Genomic DNA, 11,082 nt, shown 5'->3' on the forward strand with positions numbered 1-11,082 from the left:
AAATTGCTTGGGTATATTTGTAGCAATAGCCAAAAATACATTGTATGGGCCAAAATGATCGATTTTTCTTTTATGCCAAAAATCATTAGAATATTAAGTAAAGATCATGTTCCATGAAGATATTTTGTAAATTTCTTACCGTAAATATATCAAAACTTCATTTTTGATTAGTAATATGCATAGCTAAGAACTTCATTTGGACAACTTTAAAGGAGATTTTCTCAATATTTAGATTTTTTTTTGCACCCTCAGATTCCAGATTTTCAAATAGTTGTATATTGGCCAAATATTGTTCAATTCTAACAAAACATACATCAACGGTAAGCTTATTTATTCAGCTTTCAGATGATGTATACATCTCAGTTTCCAAAAACTGACACTTAAGACTGGTTTTGTGGTCCAGAGTCACATTTGAGCTTCAGGAAAATGTCTAGTAAGACAAAAATGCATCTTCATACTGCTTTAATTTATGTCTGATTGATATTGAGAAGAAGATTAATTTGATTGAACTCGCATGTGATGTCACACATTTACTTTATGAGCTTACAAAAACGACAAGACATGTCTCAGACTTTGTGTCCAAACACTTTTAGTGCCTTACAGAACCTGCCGTCCAGCTGTCAGTGAGATGCTCTCTATCGCTGCATGTTAGCAGAGACACACATACATTTGAGGTTGAGAGTGCAGAGATGTTTCCAGATGTGCTTAAGCTATCTGAAAACATGTCTCACCTGAAAAAACTGGTTCTGACAGTTGTCTGTATCTCTTACGAACCTGATGTTCTGGATATGTCCTGATGTTCTATGATACTTTTGTGTTTTGTATAAATGCGTGACATTTATTTTCTTTTTCAGAATAATGCATTTTCTCTAGACATCACTTTTCAGATGAATGTGTGTGTATTTATGCCTTTATATGTATTTATAATTCTTGAATATCTGACCTATTTCTTTAGATTTACTCTCTTGACTGAATGTTACATCAAATAATTATATATGTATATGAACAGGGTGTGTATGTGGGTGTTCTGGAGTCTTTATGTTAGGCGTGAAAAATATGTCAGTCTGTGAGCCTTTGATGTTAGTGTTTAAAAGGCAAATGACATAAAAAGGAAATTGCCAGTTGCTTGCAATAGATTTTCAGAGAGTTCTAAACTTCTGTTGCTATCTAGAGCAAAATAGTCCAGTTTTGGAAATAATAATAATAAAAAACAAAAACATCCTATTCATAATTTCCCTATAGAAATGGACTTTTACTGATAACATATAAAACGTTCAAGACAGACCTACCGTGATCTGTGAGGTTAAGTGATATTATATGCTTTTAAATGTGTGTTTATTTGCCGAAATTCACTGTGAAATACTATATTTCCCACAATCCTACAGTAGCGCAACAATCGGAATACTTTCTGGTATCATGGAAGCAGGAACTGCTTCAATAAAGCTCCCATAATTTCCATAAAACAAATTACAAATTGTAATTATTTCTCATAATTACATTTTTTATTTTTATTTACATATTTAACACTAATACCTACTTCAAATGTGGTATTCCATAATTATAAGCCAATAAAATTCCAAAAATGACATTTGCAGTGGTTTATTGTCTCTCAGTTTGCTTTAAATTGCATGTTGTAATGTTATGATTAAAATCAAGTCTTGAATGGCAATGGATTGGGAAAAGTACTTCCAGAACAAAGGTCACTGGAAAAGTGGACAGTCACAATTGCTCTATTTTCAAGTCATTGGCGATTTGGGCTGTGAAAGTGTGCAGAAAACTATTTTCTTCAGCACAATTGTAATGAGGGAGATGGTGAACAAAGACAACAGCAGTCAATTTGATCTGCTCCTGATAAAGTTGTTTGCTTGTATCTCTCGTTTTGCCCAGGCATGGCTGAGTGACTTTTGTGGTTCTCTCAATTCCGAGTTGTCTCATTATAAACACCATCTTTTAAATATTTTATCTCCTTATATAGATGTTGTGTGTGCACACTGCAAGTCTGGAGACACTAATTAGTGCTGTCATAAACACTCCCACATGCCTGGGTGTTCACTTCACATCACACAGGGCGAGTGGGCGGCGCTCCTCCCTCTGAGTCTCGGGTCTCAGACAGAAGGTTTGGCAAACTGTTACCAATGACCTTTATCAAATCATACAGTAATGAGTTTGTCAGCTTATGGTAATGGGACTTTGCTTCAGCACTGTAGGTGAACTTTTTTGTGCTTCTTATTGTTCCAATTCAATCAAAGAGACCCGAAAATTCTGTCATTTACTCACTCTGATGTCCTTCCAAATCCATAAGACTTTCGTCATCTTTAAGATATTTTTAATGAAACCTCAGAGATTTCTGTCCCTCCGTTAAATGTCTATGCAACCATGTGATTGTCTATGTAATTGTACATGTAATGCTTATTCTCTATACGTGTTGACCAATCTTTATTTGTGAATAAAAGCCTAAATAAAATCTGTTTATCAAATAAAGCGATCACGTCTTTTCAGAAGAATAATTTGGATTTGGATTACTTTTATAACGTCTTTATGAAATTTTTGAAGCTTCAAAGTCTTGGTTGCTTGTACTTTCAATAGAGGGACAGAAACCTCTCAGGCTTCATTAAAAATGTCCTCAGTTGTGTTTAGAAGATGAATGAAAGTCTTTTTTGTGGCGATGTGAGGCTGAGAAAATTATATTAATTGAGAAAATTAGGCTGAGAAAACTTTTACCAATATTAGTCTTTAATGTAATAGTTTACACGGAAATGAAAATTCATAATTTAAAATATTATGATATTATAATATTATGAATGATAATTCATATGACTTTCTTTCTTCCCTTCACTTTGGTTTATTGAACCTAGCACTTATCAGAGTCTGTTTCAGTTTTTGCATGAAGCTGATGGTATGAACACCAATGAAGATTGTGGTGCAACCTCTCCAGGATACATTTGAAATATTGTATAGTGCATACATAGATTTATATATATATAATATATATAATGTATATATAAAATAAAATGTACTAAAGTTGTTATATTGTTTTTTTTTTTTACTAAGATTATGACTAGAAATGTTCAGAAACTTCTCAAAAACACAAATCCTGCTCATGGAACCCCATAAATGACTTTTTGCTGTTGAGAAAATTGAATCGGACAGTGAAACAAATGACCTTATCTCATCACCAGAAGGCCATTTGCTCTGACCACAGTCTCTATCCTACAAAATTTAAAGACTTCACTTGGTTTACGTGCTGTCTTGTTTTCCTCGCAATATCCAGGACCAGCTCTTCACAGATTTGCGTGGTAAAATCACTCAGGTGAGTATAATATAAATGGAGTAATGTGCTGAAAGAAGGTAAGGAGAGACAAACTGCCAGACACACTGTCTCATCAGCTCAGTGTCTCACTCTGCCTGCTACATTTGCCGCCTCTTTTTACGTCAGTGAAACCACATTCAGCTTTTCATTGCTACAAGCATGTCAAATGCAGTTATTCAGGGGTTTCTCAAACATTTTTGTCCATTTTCTCCTTCCAGCTCTTTTATAGGCCACACTAATGGAGCCAAACTTACAGTTACACTCATTTTCAAAGCAGACTTCATACATTACTTTCAGTTCTTTTCAGTTTTATAGTACTTTCTTATTATTTTTTAACACACCTCATTGACTGATGTACAGTACAGAGCCAACCCTTTTCAGGATTTCAGTCTATATACTAAACTATGTACAGGTGCATCTCAATAAATTAGAATGTCGTGAAAGTTCATTTTTTCTTGTAAGTTATTTAAAAAAAAAGTGAAACTTTCATATATTTTAGATTCATTGCTGTTACGGGGCTGATGAGACATGAGACGTGCGGATCCATCTGCAGACTTTTATTGAGCAGAGACGTGGTCATAACAGGCAGGGTCAAACAATGGCAAACAGGTATAACATGGGCGAGACAAAGAGTAAACTAAGACAAGCGTGGGTCGATGATCGGTGAACAGTATCCAAAGGGGCGAGACAGGAGAGGTAGTCCAAAACATCAGCGATAGTCCAGGCAGGGGAAAACACAATCCAACAAAGGCAAGGCTAGGCAAGGCAAGACTAGGAAAACTAACGGGGCTCTGTAGGGCAGCGATAATGCATACAATACTCGGCAGTGACGGAAGGAAAGTCCAGGGTAGAAATAGAGTGTGTGATTAGTGAGAGCTGTGTGTGCAATCAGTGCAATTGTAATATATGACAGCTGTGTGATCTGTGTGATGGATGCTGGTGAGTGAGTGACCTCTGGTGGTGAGTGAATGGAAGTACAGACCAGATTCGTGACAATTGCATGTAAAGTAAAACATTTCAAAAGTTTTTTTTTTTTTTTTTAATTTTGATGATTAAAATCAAAAGCCCCCCCCCAAAGAGCGGCTTCTAGGCGCTCCACACAGTCTATAATCCAGGAGGGAGGTGGAGTGGAGGCGGAACAGGGGGAGGGATGGAGGGCCAGGTCCCTGTGGAAGCGGAGTGACCGGGGAACAAAGGCAGAGCCGGCAGAGCAGGAAGCCAGGGCAGAGTGGACGGGACTGGAGCCCACCAGGGCGAATGAAGCCCACCAGGGCGGAGCAGACGGGACTGGAGCCCACCAGGGCCAGACAGCAGACCACCACAGCGGCGCAGCTAGAGCCGGAGCCCACCAGGGTGGAGCAGAAGACCACCAGAGCCAGATAGTGGACCACCACAGCGGAGCAGACGGAACAGGTGGAGCAGAAGACCACCAGAGCGGAGCAGACGGACCCGCAGACCACCATGGTGGAGCAGATAGAGCAGGAGCCCACCACGACGGATCAGGAACCCACAGCAGAGCCTGGGACCTAGGGAGAACGGAGACATAAGGAGAGAGAACATGCACGGAACCAAGGACCGAGGCAGGGAACACAGAAAGTTCATTGACGGCCTCCATAGGCGTGACAGGACAGAACAAAAGTTCATTGACGGCCTCCATAGCCGTGACAGGACAGAACGAGAGTTCATTGGCGGCCTCCATAGCCGTGACAGGACAGAACGAGAGTTCATTGGCGGCCTCCATAGCCGTGACAGGACAGAACGAAAGTTCACCGACGGATACCGCTGACACCTCTGGGGGTTCTGCAGCAGTTGCCGCCACCTCTGGAGGTTCTACAGCAGTAAACTCAGGACACAAGGAGAGTTTAGTAATGGTCTTTTTTCGACCGCAACACAACAGGTTGAGAGTACATTACTGAGCGCCACCACCATACAAGGGGCTGAGGTGAGCCCTGCTGCTTCTGGAGGTTCTGCAGCATGTGCCACCACCTCAGACAGTGCTGCGGTGGTGTATGCCGCCCAAACACAACATAAAGCGATCCCCATCATGGGAAGCACTTCAGACAGGGGAATCAGTTCAGGAACAGGAGGGCTAGAGTGAGTGGGTTTGGGGATACCAGCTGTGCGTGCAGACACCAGCGGGGAATCCCTCAAACTGGATATCAGACTGGAATAATGAAAGACTGACCTTGATGATCTGGGTGTGTCAGCCCGGACGTGACCCGACTCTGGAAGGTCAGCGGAGACGTGATGCTGTGACTCTGGACGAACAACTGTGACGTGCTCCTGTGACTCTGGACGAGCAGCTGAGACGTGAAGTGATTCTGGACGAGCAGCTGTGACGTGCTTCTGTGACTCTGGACGAACAGCTGTGACGTGACTTGACTTTAGGAGATCAGCTGAGACGTGAAGTGACTCTGGATGATCAGCTGAGACGTGAAGTGACTCTGGATGATCAGCTGAGACGTGACTCGGTTGATGACAACCAACTGTGACTTGGCTTGACTCTCTGACATCAACTGTGACTTGACTTGGTTCTTGAAGATCAGCTTTGACTTGGCTTGATTCGTGACGATCAACGGTGACTTGACTTAGCTTGTGAAGATCAGCTTTGACTTGTCTTTACTCGTGAAGATCAGCTGCAACTTGGCTTGACTCACGAAGAGAAGCTGTGACTTGGCTTAACTCGTGAAAATCAGCTTTGACTTGGCTTGATTTATGAAGATCAGCGGTGTCTTGGCTTGATTCGTGAATATCAAGGGTGAATTGACGGGGTTCATGACGATCAGTGGTGCCTTGACTTAGCTCATGATGATCAACTGTAGCTTGACTTAGCTCATGACGATCAACTGTAGCTTGGCTTGACTCTCTGACATCAACTGTGACTTCACTGGGCTCTTTAACAGCAACTGTGACTTGATTTGACTCTTTGACATTAACTGTGACTTGACTTAGCTCATGAAGATCAGCTGTGACTTGGCTTGATTCCTGAAGATCAAGGGCGACTTGACTTAGCTTGTGAAGATCAGCTGTGACTTGGCTCGACTCGTGAAAATTAACTTTGACTTTTCTTAACTCGTGAAGATCAACTGTAGCTTGACTTAGCTCATGACGATCAACTGTAGCTTGACTTAGCTCATGACGATCAACTGTAGCTTGGCTTGACTCTCTGACATCAACTGTGACTTCACTGGGCTCTTTAACAGCAACTGTGACTTGATTTGACTCTTTGACATTAACTTTGACTTGACTTAGCTCATGAACGGTAGCAGTGACATGACGGGGTGTTGTTGCGGCTTCCATTTTGTGAGCGTGCTCTAGCGCGGCTGTGATCATACAATTAAATGCGGTGTCACGTTCCTCCGCGACATCCACAGTAAACGCTGAACCAACAGTCACTAAAGCGTAACATATAGTCTATTAACATATAGTCCGGTAATTCAGAGCCATTAGCCAAAGCCAAATATTCCATAATGTAACCCTCGAGTGATCGTGTACCCTGCTTGAGGGCTAGCAACAAGATCGCTGCGTCCATACCTGGCAAATGTCCATTTGAAAAGCCGCTGTCGCCTCTGGCTTGCTCAGTTGGGGACACTTAATTTCTAGCGATTATCGCCGATTTGATTGCACAGATGCTATTTAAACTAAACTGAGCTAGACAATGACATCTCTGAATTCAATAATGAAATGCCTTTAACTGAAAATTGAGTGTTTAATCTTATCATTATACATTACTGACACTCTATCCTCCAATTTGATACTGTTAAGTGCTTTGACACAATCTGTATTGTAAAAGCGCTATATAAATAAAGGTGACTTGACTTGACTTGGATCCTTGTGAGGCCAAGTATTCTGTTACGGGGCTGATGAGACATGAGACGTGCGGATCCATCTGCAGACTTTTATTGAGCAGAGACGTGGTCATAACAGGCAGGGTCAAACAATGACAAACAGGTAACATGGGCGAGACAAAGAGTAAACTAAGACAAGCGTGGGTTGATGATCGGCGAACAGTATCCAAAGGGGCGAGACAGGAGAGGTAGTCCAAAACGTCAGCGATAGTCCAGGCAGGGGAAAACACAATCCAACAAAGGCAAGGCAAGGCAAGGCAAGGCTAGGCAAGGCAAGACTAGGAAAACTAACGGGGCTCTGTAGGGCAGCGCTAATGCATACAATACTCGGCAGTGACGGAAGGAAAGTCCAGGGTAGAAATAGAGTGTGTGATTAGTGAGAGTTGTGTGTGCAATCAGTGCAATTGTAATATGTGACAGCTGTGTGATCTGTGTGATGGATGCTGGTGAGTGAGTGACCTCTGGTGGTGAGTGAATGGAAGTACAGACCAGATTCGTGACAATTGCATGTAAAGTAAAACATTTCAAAAGTTTTTTTTTTTTAATTTTGATGATTAGAGCTTACAGCTCATGAAAGTCAAAAATCTGTATCTCAAATTATTAGAATATTTACATTTGAGTTTCAATTAATGACCATCCCTACAGTATAAAATCCGGGTATCTCTTGTTCTTTGAAACCACAATAATGGAGAAGACTGCTGACTTGGCAATGATCCAGAAGATGAACATTGCCGCCCTCCACAATGTGGGTAAGTCACAGAGGGTCATTACTGAAAGGTGTGGCTGTTTACAGAGTGCTGTATCAAAGCATATTAAATGCAAAGTTGACTGGAATGAAGAATTTGTGTAGGAAAAGGTGCACAAGCAACAGGGATGACCGCAAGCTTGAGAATACTGTCAAGCAAAGCTGATTCAAACACTTGTGAGAGCTTCACAAAGAGTGGACTGAAGCTGGAGTCAGGGCATCAAGAGTCACCACACTCAGACGTCTTCAGGAAAAGGGCTACCAAGCCACTTCTGACCCAGAGACAACGTCAGAAGTGTCTTACCTGGGCTGTGGAGAAAAAGAACTGGACTGTTGCTCAGTGGTCCAAAGTCCTCTTTTCAGATGAAAGTAAATTTTGCATTTCATTTAGAAATCAAGGTCCCAGAGTCTGGAGGAAGAGTGGAGAGGCGCAGAATCCATGTTGCTTGAAGTCCAGTGTGAAGTTTCCAGTCAGCGATGATTTGGGCTGCCATGTCATCTGCTGGTGTTGGTCCACTGTGTTTTCTGAAGTCCACAGTCAACGCAGCCATCTACCAGGAGATTTTAGAGCACTTCATGCTTCCTTCTGCTGACAAGCTTGATGGAGATGCTAATTTCATTTTCCAGCAGGACTTGGCACCTGCAGGACAATGACCATGGTGTTACTGTGCTTGATTGGCCAGCAAACTCGCCTGACCTGAACCCCATAGACAATCTATGGGGTATTGCCAAGAGGAAGATGAGAGACACCAGACCCAACAATGCAGATGACCTGAAGGCCGCTATCAAAGCAACCTGGGCTTCCATACCACCTCAGCAGTGCCACAAACTGATCACCTCCATTCCACGCCAAATTGAGGCAGTAATTAAAGCAAAAGGAGCCCCTACCAAGTTTTGAGTACATTATGAAGTATTCTAATTTGTTGAGATAGTGAATTGGTGGGTTTTTATTAAATGTGAGCCTAAATCATCACAATTAAAAGAACCAAAGACTTAAACTACTTCAGTCTGAGTGCATTGAATTTATTTAATACACAAGTTTCACAACTTTTCCACGACATTCTAATTTATTGAGATGCACCTGTATAGTATATATATAAAGTGAAGGTGCGTGCTTTTCTTACGTTGTGAACTGCTTATATTTCATGACTCATAAGCTTAATAAAATCAAAATGCAACAAATTACTGAGATAGACTGGATTGCGCCTGTAGTTTAAAGTCACAAAAGTCATATTTAGACATTTGATCTGTTTTATTGCCAGAGAACTTTGGATTATGCAGTTTATCTCTTATGCTAATTTGTCGTCTATCAGAATGAGGCAAACAAATAACAGCATTCTGAAACTTTCATGCCCAGAAATTGATTCGATAAAGGCCTTGACTTTGCATGGTAAATGCAACTTTCTTTTCCATGCTTAAAAAAATATATAACTCTCTAAGTGTCTCCAAAGTAAACACCAATTCCTTCTGTTCTGTGCTTAGAATCAAAAGCCACGGCCGCAGGCTTGTATCTGCTTCTGCTATCCTGATGAATATTTACATGCTTAAACACTCAAATTAGAATTCATTATCTTGTGTAATCTTGGGTTTAGATCTACATGTGCAGTTGTTTGATTAGTTGCTTGAGGATATGGGTTTTGTGCTTGGTTTGTGGGCCTTCTACCTTTTCTCACACTTGCCTTTTGATGCTAATGTCTGGCAAACGATAGGCCTGTTGTGTTTGAATTAGCATCTTTATTAGAATTGAAAAGATGTTTTTTTTTGTTGTTGTTGTTTTGAAGTTGTGTGATCCAACCTCTCAATCTAACTTAGCAGCAGTTAGCTGAAGATATGCACATCATCTTGTGGAAACATGCTTTCGTACCGGACATATTACGATGAATATTTTAAGAACAACACTGGATTTAGTTGAATGAGCACCTGCACATTAACCGGTTTAATGCAGAAGCTCCGCCGTAGCTGTGGGATTTTTACATTATTAAAGAGAAAATACAGCACGGTCGCCTTTGTCATTCTTGACATTTCCTGAAACCATCTTTGCTATTTGACAGCATTAAAGATGCATGAGAGGCCTGCGAATCCACTCTAAGAATTTTCTTTTTCCTCGAGGACTGAAATCTTGCACGGCTTTGAGTTTGTGAGCTTTAAAAGGTAAAGTAGGTTTATTCTGTTTCTGTCACGGTCAGCCTGCCGCAAAGCAGGTCACTGTCACGTTGACATTCTAAAACATGTTCTCTCTTTCCTCCACAGCTGCTTGAGGTTTATCTCGTGCAACAGAGGAAGTGGTGCGGGAAGAAGAGTGCATCGGCCCTAACGTTTTGTGTGTACAACAGGATATCCGATGCTGGAAGCGTTAGCCTCGTGTCGAGAGGTGATATAAAAGATAAATTGTCGCTTGTATTCTTAAGAAGTGCAAAAACTGTGTTTTTGTCTTTCAGCACATCTGCTGTCTCGCCATATCGCTCCACATTTTGGAGTGCAGACGTCTCATTTCAGCTTGTTGCAAGTAGTAATACAGCTCAAAAAAGTAAAAAATCTGGAACTCGTCCCTTATCATACTTGTATAGATGTTCTGTGTGCTTAAAGTGTTGGATTTACTCATAGGCGAAAACATTAATTGCCAGTTGACTGACAGCTGGAAAACACAGGGATTTCATGCTGGGGCAATGGTAATTGTTTTCAGATTTGTTTTAGAGTGTCTTTTTGATCAAATTTGTGAGAGAGCGAGTGAGAGAGAAGGAAAGAAGAAGGAAAGGGAGCCAGACACTACTCATGGGGCCCATTAGGAAATTGCCAGTAAGCAAAGTTGCAAATAAGCTGTCACAGAGTACAAATGAGATTACCTTTCCAATGTGCCCTGGAACCTGCACACCGGGGGATGCAGAACCAGTCACGGCAAAACAAGGCACAATCGTCTGATTTATCTCAGCGCTTGATCTTCTGGTGGTGTTCTTTCTGCCTCTGTTTTTCATGCATGGTGTGCAAAACAGTTTACAAAGTGCTTGCAGCACAAGTTAATCAGTTGTAGACAACCTCTGAAGCGAGTCGACATAGTGTTTCAAGTCAGGGTTTTCACTTATAGTCATCAGCGCTGAATTTATATGCATACAAAGAGAGTTGCGTATTTCTGTCTAAACTGTTTACATTTACTGCTCCTTTTCGTTGATGAATTGATGATT

This window comes from Onychostoma macrolepis, chromosome 06, assembly GCF_012432095.1.
Source record: "Onychostoma macrolepis isolate SWU-2019 chromosome 06, ASM1243209v1, whole genome shotgun sequence".
NCBI lineage: Eukaryota > Metazoa > Chordata > Actinopteri > Cypriniformes > Cyprinidae > Onychostoma > Onychostoma macrolepis.